Genomic DNA, 16,058 nt, shown 5'->3' on the forward strand with positions numbered 1-16,058 from the left:
GTTTTTATCATGTATAAATATATCCAAGACTTTTAAGAAACACTATCTAGTTCATCAGTGTTGTCTTTTAGGGTAACAAGCTCCTTAAGTAGATAACCAACCAGTCACATTAGTATCCTGCCTCTCTTATTTCTCCTAAATTTACTTATCCAAGTAGTAAAAAGTTATCTGATAGCTTCAATTTTGGTGAAGAAAATTTAGATCTAGTTATCCTTGCAAAAAAAAAAAAAAAAAAAAAAAAAAAAAAAACAATAAATGAGAAGAGAACATTTTGATCATTCTTAGGACTTTTAAATTCTTACTGAAAAGCGACCAAAAGCTCAGGTGAAAGTAATTAAAAGTAATATTAGCACCCTGGCAGCAATTCTATGATTTGTATTTGTTTCATTGCCATATGAAGGCATATTGAAAGTAAATTATGCAGGAGGAGACTATATTTCCAAGAGAGTTTGACACAAGCTCAGCCTGTGAATTATTTGCTTTGAAATGCCTTCATATTCTCCTGCTTGGAAATTCTGGTCAAGAGAAGAGCAAAAACAAGTAGCAGGCTCATCCTAAGCCTATAGACAGGTGAGGTGAACATTCATAAAACGTTTATCAGCCTGCAATAAAATTTTAAAATGTGCTGGACCATCCTCCCCTAGAAAAGAGGAGGTACAATAAATAAAGAGTTGCTATTATATTAAACTTCCAGAGTCCACCCCATCCATCTTGATGTTCTGAACACCAGAAGTCCCCAAAGCACTTTCACTAACATGCTATTTGAAACTAGTAGTTAATTCCTGACAGCCGTTCTCCTATTTATTTTCTAATCTCCTCGACCCAAAGGTGGATTTACCTTGAAGCAATGAAGTTTAAGCTTCAGACTCTTCAGTTATAGGCCTGCTGAAGAACCCAAATCATAGATTCGCATGAATTGGGGATTTTACAAAATTTGTAAAAGTAAAATTTTTATTTTCGTGTTCTTTTTCTCAAAGAGTCTCTACCTCCACTCTCAATTATTAGTGTCTGGCTCCACAAAACCTGGCACTGCCCCTATTCCATCCTCACTGTTTCTGAAAATGTTCCCTATAGTTTATTATTTACCAAAAATCTGGCTTTCATGAGAAGCCACCCTGCACATCCTTTCTTGCTTTCTTGGAATATTTCATCTAATGGAGAATGTCTATTCCATGATTCAACTCAGGCATCAGAGCCAAGGTTAATTGCTATAAGTTTCCAGATACTAGCTCTTCAAAATTCATTCAAGCCCCTCTTCTTTTGAAGACTCATGCTAAACAATTATACCACAGGTTCTTTTTTTGTGACTATAATCTACAGTCTTTGGAGGCATTGTCCAACACTCAGAGTGTTCATGCTCCTTGGTATCACTGAGATTGCTATTATGCCTGGCTCAGTCCCAAAACCTTTCACCATGGACCCCACTAAATAAGTATTATATTTCCGGAGCCTCCTCCTTGCCTATTATCTCCACTGCACTTTAACTACCATATGGCTACATTTTGACATCACTATGAAAAGCTCTCAATGCCAATTCTTTAAAAATCCCTTCCTACTACCACAATCTCTTACTCTTTCTGTGCATTGATTTCCTTTCTCTGACTCAATCAGTTCTTTTGCCTTTTATTTTTTTTTTTTCTGCTCCTCAATTAATCCCTTGACACTTCATTTTTCCAGCATTGGCTTTGAAGTAAGCCAGGTATGGTTTTGAATACTTTGGCACTTACCAAAGCTATTTTACAAGTTTCTCAACCTCTCTAAGTCCCAGTTTCCTTAGCCTTAAATGAGGAAAGAATGCTCCTTCCTTTTCCTTAGTAGTACATTTTATGGGAATGTTATGTCAAGAACCTAGCATACTCAGTTGATAGCAGATATACAATGTTAGTATTTACATAATTATGTATAATTAGGTACATAGATAAGAGAAAAAGAAATAAGTTACTTATACCCCGTTATCCTTTATCTTTACATCACTGATCCTCAATGTAACCTTTAGTTCCTTCAGCTTCAGCATTATTTTTGCAACTGCCCTACCAGAGCTCAACTCTTGATTTATTTATTATTTTTATCGCTCTCCCTTGCTGCCAGTTCCATCAGTGCTATTGAACAATCATGCATTCAAGCAGAATGGCGCCTCAAAAAAGCCATGTTTTCTATGCCTTTGGTGATCCTGAGATTTACTAGCCCCTCATTTATCTTTGTTTGTATGCCTTACTGTGGCATTTTTCTTAAGCCTTAGCCAGTCTCTAAGCTTCCTAACACAGCCCTGTTCTCCTCCCTCTCTGTCAACAGCCTGCTCTCAATATAATAGAGAGAATAGAATCTAAATGTCTATAGGTTGGGAGTACCTCAGTGTCCCTCAATTTAATCTCTAAATTATAATAAAATAGAAAATTTACTACTTGTTATTACAACTGGACTGAACTGCCTCTTGACAGACAACTAACTTTGTTAAAACATTTTTTTTAACTGTGTTAAAACGTTTTTTTAAAAATCTTGGTTAAGTGTTTGTGTAGTTGGTAAGTCAACTGAGAGTTGAGTACCAAGGCTTCAGATGAGAAGGAAAATTATATGACAAAATAGAGAAAGGAAATTTTGGAGCCCCAGATCAGTCTGGGAGGAAACAGCTGAAAAAGGCAGAGAGAGAAGAGGATTAAACAGTAGGTGACTATACTTTCTATGAAGGGACCCCTTCAATCTAGTCCACCAGTTCTGTTTCCAGTCTAATCTGCCAAGTTCCCAAAATCTGGATGTGAGTTATTTTTGTTGTTGGATAAATGAGAGAAGAGACTGATTTGTGGAAATCAAGGAAGGGGTGAGAATCAATAAAATGTGGAAATTAGGAAATTGGAACTTAAAAAAGAGATGACCTAACAGTTAATGAGTTGTTAGTTTGAAGTGCTTTACCTATATTGCTGCACTAAATCCTCATATATACCTATGGTAGATATTATTATCATCATTTTAGAGCAGAATAAACTGAAAGGTTAAGTAAGTGGCCAAGTTTACAGAACTACTTAATACAGGCAGTCAGACCTCAGATTCCATGGTATACTATGTTGCCAGATCACTAAATTGCCTCAATCAGCACTTGATCACCAGTGAATTAAAAGAAAATATGAGGAAGCAATTTGAATGTCTTCCATTCGTGAATTTCAGGTTCAATAAAATTTTATCTAATGCTCAAGGGACAGAGAAACTTCCATCTGACATATGGGTTAAAATCTCATTCTTAAATTTTATCATGCCCAATGTACTTATTCTTGCCTAAGATAAACTTTTCTACAAATGTGTTGGACATACCTTCCCCTAATGTCTCCCAGACTTTCTCCACCTATCCCCTATTATCTTTCATACTCTGTGATTTCACTGGTTCACTCATGTCTAATGTTTGGATGCCCATTATTCTAGAAAACTTCCTCTGACTCATCTTCCTTTCTGAGTTCACATTCTGTGTCCTGTCTTTCTTTCACATAGATGAGTTTTTCAAATAAATTCACATTTCCTGCCTTTAACTCCTCAATCAATTTTATTTGGCTCTTCACTAGTTCTACATTCTACCAAAATTTCTCTCAAAAAGAATAGTAAGATGTCACGAATCAAGAGTAATAATGGTTTCCAAATTATGACTTAACCTCACTCGAGCTCTAGACACACATTCCTGACTAATGACTCTATCTACTTATATTTTAAAATATTAATTATATCTCCTTATTCTACTCTTGTTTTCATGTATTAGTAGTAACATTAATATCTTCCTAGTCACCCTGGACTTCTCTCCTTCCCACTCTGCAACATCCAACTGATACCCAAATCCTGTTGTTTCTATCCCCAAACCATCACTTCCATCAAACTTTCCACTCATGTCCTCTGACTCAAGAAATAATCAAATCTCTCTTTGTTTTAATTCACATATTAAAAAGCTACCAGAATTTTCTCATGAGAAGCCGGGTCTGACTTTGCCATGCCCCTGCTTAAAAACCCTTACTTGCTCAAATGGTCCCTTATGTATTCTCTTTGTCCCTATTACAACACTTTCTCATTGCATTTTATTGGCTAGTTACTTATTCATAAATTTCTTGTACAAATAAGAAGGCACAATTGGATATGACCCTAGTGAGAAATCATTAGTTCAGATATATAGTAGATACATAAACAAATGTTTGATGAATGCATCAATTATTGAATAAATGCTTTTACTACTTGCCTGAATTAATCATTATTCAATATGGGTAAGTGGAAATTTCTAAGTCTGAATTAATGGATAAGCAACTAATAGTAAAATGATTCAGCCCCTTAAAGATCAAAGTTAACATTTATGAAGAATCTGATGATAAAAAAGTTCAAAAAGTCAATATTCTTTACTGATATACTCATCTTTAAGGTACTGAGTACTGACCTTATAGCAATAATAAAAGAGAAAAAAATGTCAGAGGCAGACTGAGAGGCAATGCATCATTCTGGTAAACAGTGCAGCCTCTAGGGGCTCTCTAGCCAGGCTGCCAGGTTTTGTCATTGAATAGCTGTGCCTCAGTTTACCCACAAAAGTGATAAAAATAATTGTAGATAAACAATAAACAAAAAATAGTAAATACTAAAATAGCAGAAAAATAAAATAGAAAAAACTAAACTCAAGGCCAGGTGCAGTGCCTCATGCTTATAATCCCAGAAGTTTGGAAGGCCAAGGTGGGTAGATTGCTTGAACCCAGGAATTTGAAACCAGCCTGGGCAACATGGCAAAACCCATGTCTACAAAAAATAAAAAATTAGCTGGGTTTGATAGTGCAGGCCTGCAGTTCCAGCTACTCAGGAGGCTGAGGTAAGAGGACTGCTTGCTCCCAGAATGTGGAGGTTGCAGTAAGCTGAGATCACCCCACTGTACTCTGGCCTGGGTGACAGAGCAACACTCTGTCTCAAAAAAAAAAAAAAAAAGAAAAGAAATTTTAAAAAACTAAGAGTTTTCATGAGATTTAATAAACTAATAGATATTAGACACTATGGTACTTGGCACAAGATAATGATAACAGGTATCACCTATTATTATTTACTCTTTGAAGAATTTAATATTCTTATAAATATATGTAATTACTAGACACAAAAGAATGCATTTAGTCATTTCAACCCAAGAATATGTGGTAGCCTGGTCTCTCTAACACATAACTATAATACCTGACTCTAACTAAGAAGAAACTGTAGTAGGCTCCAAATGAATATGAATTATGTATACCTCAACATCTCCATATGCTAGGAATTATAAACACTATTTTTTTTTTCTTCCAGGGAGGGAAACAATTAAGCATGAATGTTGCTAAACAATTGTCTATGATTATTGTTGGAAAAAGCAAACTAAATTGGTTGTAGATTAAACTTCCAATTTCTTTTCCTTTTTGATTTACTGTACTTCTTTCATCATAATGTAGCATATTTTGCTGCAAGAGATATAGTCATAGTATTTGGAATTTTTCCCACGGTGGTCTACCCATCTCTCAATTCAGCTTTTGCTCAAGTGTAATGAGAGGCTGATCCACAGCCATTCATTTACAGTGTCTGAGGGAAAACAACAGAGCACAAATTAGCCTCTCTTTAGAACACACTGTTCTGTCAGAATTCTGAACTGAAAAGAGAACTTTTCATTTGGGCAGGTGAGCGAGGAAAGGGACTGAAACACAAGATCCTTGTGATTAGGGTATGTTCAACTGCAGAAAGTGCACAAAGGAAAGCTGATGAGCCAGCCCACCCCCCACTATCCACAACCATCTTCTCCATTCTGTTTCATGGAGTAATCAAAGGATATTCTGAGCCTCTCAAAATGCCATCAATGCTTATTGAGAATAAAATACAGCATCTCTCTCTCTCTGTCTCTCAAGCCTTTGCAGAAGCAATCATCATAGCAGGCTGGTCTGAACAGGGAGCTCTGGCAGACAAAGATGGATTTGTAAAATAAATAAATAAATACATACATACATACATAAATTAAATAACTTCCAAAAAATTTGAATAGAAAGTTGATGATAATGTGCCAATTCTATTATATAAAGGGTAAAGAAACTCACAATTGTCCTTTCTAGGTCTAGTACAGTAAAGAATAGGCTTCTTGATGAGATTTTCCCAGTAATTTACAGCAGAGCTGCGAATCTTGTGGCAGTAATACTGAAAATTAACCATCTAAATGATTTAGTTAAAACATTCATTAACATTCTCAATCTAAGGATCCTCTCTAGTTGTCCCTCCCACCTCTTTGTGTCCTTTTCCAGCTCTACATTTTCCTCTTTAGCACTTTTTAACAAAGAGTGGATGAAGCCTATTTCGACTGTTCAAAAAGGCTTCTCGTGCCAGCTGATAGTTGCTCAAGTGTAAAATAATTTCATAAAGATCTCTGAAACATTCTTTAGCGCCAGACTCTCCTTAAACAAGCAGTGTTTCTAAGACACGCATTGTCTTAGTGTTGTAGAAACATGTTTGGCAGCAGCCAAGTCTAGCGCTGATAAGAAGCTACAAAAAATAAGCACAAGAAGTTCTTGCAGGTGAATCATTATTTAAGAGATAGGTCATTCGCTTTGGAGCCGCAAGACCTGACACTCGTCTGGTATTTGCTAAGCTCTTAACCAAGTTACCAAGTTATTTGATAGGCCAAGAATTTAGTGTTCTGTTTAATTGGGATTCTGGTGTAAAAATAAAATGCCACATATGCCAAAATGCTTTGCAAACTTTTAAGCACTGTTCAGCTATCACTTATTTTTGTGAATGTCACAAGAATAGAAGTGATTCACTGATTAGAATTACACTACTTGTAGCAAACTGTGAGGATGTAAAGGGGACAGGATATTTTTCAAAATAGCACTTTGTAGGCTACAGTAAAATGAAAAAGGCTTCATAAAATTTGTCCCCAATATTTAAAAAACAAATTAAATAAAGTAGAAGTCTGTACCATCTCTTCCATCTTTTAATGAACTCCATTTGAATAATTATTAGGCTTATATCTTAATTACTAGTTATAGAAGATTATATATTATTATTATTATTATAACAATATTATTTTGAGAGGGAGTCTCGCTCTGTCTCCCAGGCTGGAGTGCAGTGGCTCAACCTCGGCTCACTGCAAGCTCCGCCTCCTGGGTTCACGCCATTCTCCTGCCTCAGGCTCTCGAGTAGCCAGGACTACAGGCACCCACCACCGCGCCTGGCTAATTTTTTTTTGTATTTTTTTTTTTAGTAGAGACAGGGTTTCACCGTGTTAGCCAGGATGGTTTTGATCTCCTGACCTCATGATCCGCCCGCCTCAGCCTCCCAAAGTGCTGGGATTACAGGTGTGAGCCAACGCGCCCGGCCATATTCTTCTTCTTTTTTTTTTTTTAACCAAATGAAGGGTGAGAGTTAAAAGCATAGACAAATCAGTAAAAACACAAAAAAAAAACAACAAAAAAAAACCAAAAAAAAAAAAAAAAAAAAACCTTACTTTTTACCATGTAACCTGGAAGTCTCAGCAAACATACTTTGTCTCTCTGCTTCATTTCTGCCTTCGTAAAATGGCCATAGTAATGCTTTTCATTTACCCTTGTTATGAAGGTTAAGGGTAATAAATGTAAAAAAGTTCCGAGCAGAGCCTAATACATGAATATGTGATCAATAAATGGTAGCTATATTTAGGTTTGTGTTTGAGAATTTTGAAACATCTGTTTAACTTGTATGGATCATTTTATCTTCAAGTAGGTAATGACTGAGTCCTGATACAGACATTGTTCTCCCTGCTTTTTTGCTCTGATTTTGGCTCTGTCAATTCCATTTGTTCCTCCTAATCACTGACTCTTGATTACAGGGAGTCTCACAGAGGCATAAATGGAGCAGGGACTCTGGCTTCTCACTGTGCTCCCAGTAAGAGCCTTTTTAACCAATTGATACTAAATCTCACTAAACTTAAAGTCAAAATCAAGATTTTCATGGTTTTGACCAGGGGTGGGGGAACCAACAGAGCAATAGAGGACTGAATACTAGACTTAGATTTGAGAAACTGAAGCATGGCTTCTCACATATCCCTTAGAAGCACAAGGACACTGGGCTACAGGTTTTATATTTCCCAGTATCAGTATACACCTATAAGATGGAAGGTTTACACTAGAAGGTCTTTAAGGTCTCTTGCAACTCTGATGCCCCGCGAGTACACAGTTATTATGCATCCATCTCGTACTATAACAGTGCATCTCAGTGGAGCAAGTCACTTCACTCAGAATTCATCTATATATATACTAGGGCCAAGGGCAAACCACACTGGTTGTATTTCTATTCAGAGAAAATCTAGTGGAAACAAATGTTCAGAGAAGGACATACAGGCTAGGGAAAAAGAAGGAAAAGTAAGTGCCAAAGGAGGGATGTTAAATTATGTTGTCCACATTGTAAGGAGAGCCTGGTGTCTTTGTGTCAATGACAGTGTGGAACTTTATACACAATGAATAATGTATTTGTTTTAAATGTATATATTTATATACACACATTGCCAATCTCTCCTCCTTTCCCAACTTTGAGGTCAGTTCTAAATATGAGGCTGCTGCCTCAGTTTGGGTAAGGAGTAAAATCATTGTGATTTAGCACACTATGAGAAATATTTCACCTCTTTCACATGTGTAAACATGCATTTATAGGTTTATAATACCAACGGTATTTAGTTTTACACACATGAAAGACTAGACTTTGTTTAAATATTGAAGAGAAAAATAATAAGATTAACATTTATTATAAGAGAAAATGTCGAAAGGGATACAGGCAATTATTTAACAACAGAAAAAGCAGATTCCCTAAAGAATAAAGCAATGACTATAGAGGAATTCATACTGTACCATAACAAGGAGGCGTTATACAAAGTTCAAATCTACTAGAAGTGATTTGTATGATACTTGAAGATACAATTTGATAAATAACTCTAAAACTTACCTCTTTATTACTAAAGAAATTGAAAAAATAGTTCGATTTTGTTTGTAATTCCTAAAGATAGGGCTAAATGAAGAATTTAGAATTCAGAGCTGGTACTATAGAAGACTTGACATTATGTTTAATAAGATATTATAACCCAACCCTATGAAAATCCTTAGGAAGTCAGGGATAAATTAAATAACAATTACAATTTATAAAAGACAAAAGAGTACTTTTTTAAATTTAATTTTGTTTTGTTTTGTTTTGAGATGGAGCCTAGCTCTGTTGCCAGGCTGAAGTGCAGTGGCGTGATCTTGGCTCACTGCAGTCTCTGCCTCCCAGGTTCAAGTGATTCTCTTGCCTCAGCCTCCTGAGTAGCTGGGATTATAGGTACATGCCGTCACATCCAGGTAATTTTTGTATTTTTAGTAGAGATGGGGTTTCACTATGTTGGCCAGGATGGTCTTGATTTCCTGACCTCATGATCCACCCACCTCAGCCTCCCAAAGTGCTTGGATTACAGGTGTGAGCCACCGTGCCCAACCTAAGGTACTGTGTTAAATACAAGTAAATCTTACAAAGAATAGCATAACTAAACTAATATATCCAGATTTTAAGAAAGTCACTGGTAGAAAAGACATTGCACAAAAACGTTCCTTGATATTTTGTTATATATAAATTAAGTATGTGAAAGGTTTCTCAAATTAGTGGAAAATCAGAGGGGTCAAAACCATTTTTGATATCCCTATAATTTCTAAGAGCTTAGAAGGACAAATGAATGCAATTTGACATTATATTCTTATTTGAAAACAACAGTCAAATCTGTAATACATAAGGAGAGGAGCTCTTTCTTAAAAATATACAACTTATCCATCCACACCTCTAAAGTCAAACAGAAAGCACCAACATGATCTATATTTTGAAAGAGATCAATGTTGGGATAATACTTGCATCTCTGGGCACTTTTGTGTGAGTGAGTTAGAAGAGAGTGGAAAATAAATTGCAGTGACTGGTCAACTGGAATGACCAAGGCATTTCCTTGGCTATATGTTCAAAAATCCTTCAACTGTTAGTGACAATAGGATTATATGTCATTTGAAGAGAGACCTACTAAAACATGCATCACATCATTCGAGTTTATTCCCTTGATGGAAATAATAGAAAGCTGTACTCTAAATAGATGAAGACCAAAAAATAAAAACTGGTGCCAATAAATGATAAAGCATGGAAATATTAATTAACATTGTATTTCATTTGGTACAATGTAAACACTATTATTTAGAAATTGAGCCTATTTTCCAAAAAAAAAAAAAAAAAAGATGTCGATTAGAGTAATATTATTGTAACTTCTGCGAAGTGATAAGGGCCTGAAATAGATTCATGACAACAGAAACAGAAGAGTGGAATTTGAGAGCTGTTTGTTAGGAAGGTCAAGAAAAAAAAAAGGTTTTAAACTGAATAATTTAATGAGGAGCAAGAGATTTCAAAATCATGTTTCAAGTCATCATAACATTGACAGAAAAAAAGAAAATTGGAAGAAAGTCCATCCCACCTCCTCAGAAAAAAGTTCTCAAGCATGTGCAATATAGAAATATTACAAAAAATAGAAATTAAAAAGTAACTTAAAAACACATTTCTTCACCTTTGTTTGTGGTGGGGGTTTTTGTTTGTTTGTTTTTGCCTTTCTTCTGATCCATTTCAGATCTTCTCTACCAAAACAATTTCTGTTCCAAGCTAGATAATCAGCCTCCACAAAGATACAGCTAAAATGACTTCCTATAACCTCTTAAACTGATTTAGCTCCCTTCATCTTTTCCCTATTATTCTTGGCATGTCTCTCTCAGAATATTATCTCCTCAACTAGAATATTAACTCTTTGATGGTAGGACCTCTGTCTTCCAACTCTGTACTCTTATTGCCCAACAGAGTACCTAGCCTATATAATAAACATTCAATATATTAATTCATTCACTCTTTCATTATAAGAAATTGAACAATTTCAGGGCGTGGTGACTCACGTCTGTAATCCTAGCACTTTTTGAGGCTGAGAAGGGTGGACCACGAGGTCAGGAGATCCAGACCATCCTGGTCAACATGGTGAAACCCGTCTCTACTAAAAATACAAATATTAGCTGGGTGTGGTGGCGCATGCCTGTAATCCCAGCTACTCAGGAAGCTGAGGCAGGAGAATTGCCTAAACCCAGGAGGCAGAGACTGCAATGAGCCAAGATAGCGCCACTGCACTCTAGCCTGGCAACAGAGTGCGACTGTCTCAAAAAAAAAACAACAACAACAAAAAAGAAAATGAACAATTTAAAAGATTTCTACTTAGGCCCAGTGCCATGGCTCATGCTTGTAATCCTAGTGCTTTGGGAGGCCAAGGAGGAAGGATTGCTTGAGGCCAGGAGTTTCAGACCATCTTGGGCAACATAATGAGACCATGTCTTTTTTTAAAAAAAAATTTTTTAATTAGCTGGGCATGGCAGCACACAACTATAGTCTTACTTCTGCTTACATTTTTCAACTTATTTATATATCCTGGGAGAAAGAGTGTAAGAAAAGGAGGAAAATGCAAATCTATTTTATAGAGTTACTTCTTAGCAGTAGGAAAGAAGTGAAAAGTTGTTTAGATTGTGATGATAAATCCATTGTGCGTTACTTCACTAATGTGGGGTAGCTACAATTCCTCTGTCTTCCACTGACTGAGATAATTAAGAGTTAGGTGATATGTTTTGACAGGGGTGGAACATTTAATCTTAAAACTATTTCTTACAAATGACTGGATGGGCTTGCAATTGAAACTACGTCTTCCTCTATAAAAATACATGGAAGCTGTTACATTAAATTAAATTTTCTAATATCATTAAAGCTAAAATATCTTCAGCCACATTAATTTATTCACTATTTTTATTCATTGCTATTTCATTTAATATACAATTTGTTATATCAAACAAATATAACTCTAGGTAACTCAAAAGAAAAGGCCAAACTTAGCATTGTAACAAAAAAAAAAAAAAAGAAAAACACCTATGGAGAATTTTTAAATTATGCTGAACATGTAATCAAAAATATTAGGCCACATGTGTTTAAATATCTAGAGAAAAGAAGGCAGCAATGGAAACTAAATCCAATAGACTGAATATACAAAGGGACAATGGCCTGACCATATGTAAAAATAGAAACAAATTGGGAAGCAAACCTCCTTATCTACAATAAACAGCCCAGCAACCCAGGCTTTTGTAAATCAGATTTGCAGGAAGTCAGATTGCTATCTCTACTAACAACCCAGGAAGCTAAACAATTAATTACTTATATAACAATCAGCTCCAAATGACCAGAATTGATTAATAACTGGCAACTTTCCTAATTTTTGTCCTTGCTTCCAACTTTGGACCAACAGAAAAAAGTCAAACATGCACCTCTAACCAATGACTTCTAGTTTTCCTGCCTATAGCTTCCCCAGGCCAACAGTCTCTAATGAGGGCATAGATGAAGCCTTCCCCCCCCTTTTATTTTTTTCCTCCTATACAGCTTTCCCACTCCTCTACGGGCCTTTAAGTCTCTGCCAAAACGTAAGTGATGGAACTTTCTTGCTATAGCAGTCTCTGAAGAAATACTCTTTGCTTTTTTCATTTGGTTAATACTCATTTATTTCCACACTATTGGAGCATCTATTCCAGGTCCATTAATAGGTAACATGCTTGCATACACTAAAAAGCTAATCTTCATAATATTCTGTGAGAAAATTTTTAAATCCCCATTTTACAGCTATAGAGCACTTTGCAGAAGTTAAATAGCTTCTCATTTTCTCCTATTTTTACATCACACTAGAGTAATAGCTTTTGGTGTATTATTGCTTAAAAAGATTTGAGGCCAGGCATGGTGGCTCACACTTGTAATCCCAGCACTTTGGGAGGCCAAGGTGGGTGGATTGCTTGAGCTCTGGAGTTTAAGAGCAGCCTTGGCAACATAAGGAAACCCTGTCTCTACCAAAAAAAATATATATATATATAAAATTAGCTGGGAGGGGTGGCATGCACCTGTAGTGCTACTCTGGAGGCAGAGATGGGAGGATCTCTTGAGCTTGGCATGTGAAAGTTGCAGTGAGCCAAGATCACGCTACTGCACTCCAGCCTGGGTGACAGAGTGAGACCTTGTCTCAAAAAAAAAAAAAAAGAAAAAATTTTAAGGTAATATTAAAATTATATCTAACAATAGTAACAGCAGCTGTAAATTAGGTAAGTGTTTTCTAACACGACTTAAATGTGTATTCATCAACTTTCTGGACAAATATAAACATTGTATTTTGAATTGATTCATTGCTTTCAAGTTGTAATTTATCAAAACATGTGGAATTTAAAAAAAATCAAAAGCACTATAAAAAATTACTTCTGTCTTTATTTGATGTTAGAACACATCAGCAGAAATAATTTGCTGGCCTAGCAGTAATTGCATCAACAAGCTTAGAGCACCTTATAAGAAAGTGTGATTATTTATGATATATGATATTGACAAGGAAAAAGTTAAAAATGAAAATGGTAAAAATGAAAAATGAAACTGGTGATTCTAAAAGTAGAGTAATAAAATTTATTTACCTGGCATTATAAATACTTTGCAATTTTTAAAAGTTAATTGCCTAACACTCATATAAGATAGGCACTACTGCATTTAGAAAATGAGGAAACAAAGTAATAGAGATATTCAGAACATTACCTGAAGTTTCTTAATTAATGTGCAGTGGAGCCTATATTTTCAAAATGAATTTTTTTTTTTTTTTTGGTTTCAAAGTCTATCACATATACTTAAGAAATATTTGATCAAAATTCACTTTTAAGATGTTCCCTTAGCACGTTACTTAGCCACCGAACTTAAAATGGAAGTAATTTATTTTCTAATTTAGCCATGTAGGAAAGAAAGGAGGAATGTGGCATTTGCACATATTAGAAATTTCTGTAAAAGTTATGTAAAGCCAGACTGAAAACCATTAGGACAATATAGATGACAAATAAAGCTTTTTAAATGCCTGAACATAAAATGATATTTAAGCACAATTTCTTTTCCAAGGACTGAAAAAGTAAAAAGAGATCTACAGGTAATATTGTTTTATAATGTGGAATAAGAAATGATGGCTAAAGGTCAAATAAGTCCTCGGGTGATTTATACTTTGTCTCAATAATTCCATCTAGTTAGCGCAAACCTTTATTAAGAATTTCTTACACTGAGAATTATAAATTAAAATGAACAAAATGTTGAAATGTAAGAATTCTTACAAAAAGAAAAATATGTATAGAATTACAGGAAACTATTTTTTTAATTTCACTGTTGTAACCAGAAGTAATGAATTTGTCACTTAAAATTATAAATACCAGGGTATATAATTTGATCATTTTGCAAAGTGTACAGAGAGCCTCCTTTATACACCTTAACCGCTTTCTTCCCTCTCACAAACAAAAGACTGATTGTTCATTACCTATCCATTGATCTAATTTTAAAAACTTTTAGTTATCTATCCCCATTGGGCATGTGATAAAGTTTTCAGTTTGTGCTATAATGATATATTTTTAATAGAAAAGAAAAATTAGTTGAGGTCTCTTTGTCCCTTTCCATATCAGATCTTCTAAATGGAGGTAGATGAGTAAAAGGTGTAGGGCACATTTGAGATGCATTTTATAAGAAAACCACCTGGGGAATTTCCCAAACAAGACAAGTCCCAGACTCTAATCACATCATGGAAATAACATGCTTCAGTAACTTTGAAGCAAAACTACAGTGTAGGAGGCAGATATCTAGCTTACATTATTCCCCTCTTCCACTGACTAGGTGTGTGACACCAGTCATATCAGCTGACATCTCTGTGGCAAGTTTCTTCATTTGAAAGAAGGGGATGATAATAATAGAACCTCATGAAGTTTGTTTAAGGATTAAGGAGGTTAACATATATGTGTTGAATAGTAAACACCAGGGGATTATTCCTTAATTATTACTGTCACTATGAAATAAAGCAAATTATGTTAGATAATGAGCAGCAAGTTGAAAATGTTCTTATGGCTATGGTCAAGAGAAACTGGATGCTGTTTGTTCTACTAGCTATGATACTGTTCTTAGATAAAGAAGGAAAAAAATATTAAGAGAAAATTATCTTCTAGAAAAAATTAAGCATCATGTTTGTATCTTATCAATGGAAGAAATTGATTACAGACACAAATTTACTAGTTCTTCATGCTCTGTAATGGTCAGTGAATACTGGATTACAGCACTTATTATTCAGTCCCTATATCTGTACGATCCTTTGATTAAGGTGGTCAGTTCCTGAAAGCAGAAGTTGTGTCAAAATCCTTTGAGTCTTAAATGTATACTAATACTTCACATACAGTGGTACTAAATATATGTTGAATGAATGAGGAATGAATTTATAAAAATAAACAAATGCATGGATTTGACAGCTTTCAAAGAAAGAATGGAATTCATATAGAGTAGGTTTAACATTTAAAATGAAATGTGAATTCTTTTCAGAAACATCTTTCTAAACTTAAATCTATTTCTTAGAAATGAAAATCTACAGGGGTGTGCCCAAGATGGCCGAATAGGAACAGCTCCTAGCGTGAGTGATACAGAAGACGGGTGATTTCAGCATTTTCAACTGAGGTACCAGGTTCATCTCACTGGGTCATGTCGGACAGTTGGCGCTGGTCCACGGGTGCAGCCCGACCAGCGAGAGCTGAAGCAGGGTGAGGCATCGCCTTACCTGGGAAGCCCAAGAGGGAAGGGAATTCCTTTCCCTAGCCAAAGGAAACTGAGACACACAACACCTGGAAAATCAGGTGACTGCCACCCTAATAGTGCACTTTACCAAGGGTCTTAGCAAAGGGCACACCAGGAGATTATATCCCACACCTGACCCAGAGGGTCAAACGCCCACGGAGCCTCCCTCATTGCTAGCACAGCAGTCTGAAATCTAACTGCAAGGCGACAGCAAGGCTGGGGGAGGGGCACCCGCCATTGCTGAGGCTTATGTAGGTAAACAAAGCTGCAGGGAAGTTCGAATTGGGTGGAGCCTACCACAGCTCAAGGAGGCTGGCCTGCCTCTGTAGAATCCTCCTCTGGGGACAGGTCATAAGTAAACAAAAAGCAGCAGAAACCTTGGCAGAGGTAAA

The 16,058-nt window shown here is 35.8% G+C and overlaps 1 protein-coding gene across 6 annotated transcripts in view; it reads right to left on the reverse strand.

Moving 5' to 3' along the window:
* Positions 1 to 16,058, reverse strand: part of LOC105481143 (erb-b2 receptor tyrosine kinase 4) — a 1,180,372-nt gene that overhangs the window by 18,855 nt on the left and 1,145,459 nt on the right. The window lies entirely within an intron of this gene.

The sequence above is a fragment of the Macaca nemestrina genome, chromosome 11 (genome assembly GCF_043159975.1).
Source record: "Macaca nemestrina isolate mMacNem1 chromosome 11, mMacNem.hap1, whole genome shotgun sequence".
Lineage (NCBI taxonomy): Eukaryota > Metazoa > Chordata > Mammalia > Primates > Cercopithecidae > Macaca > Macaca nemestrina.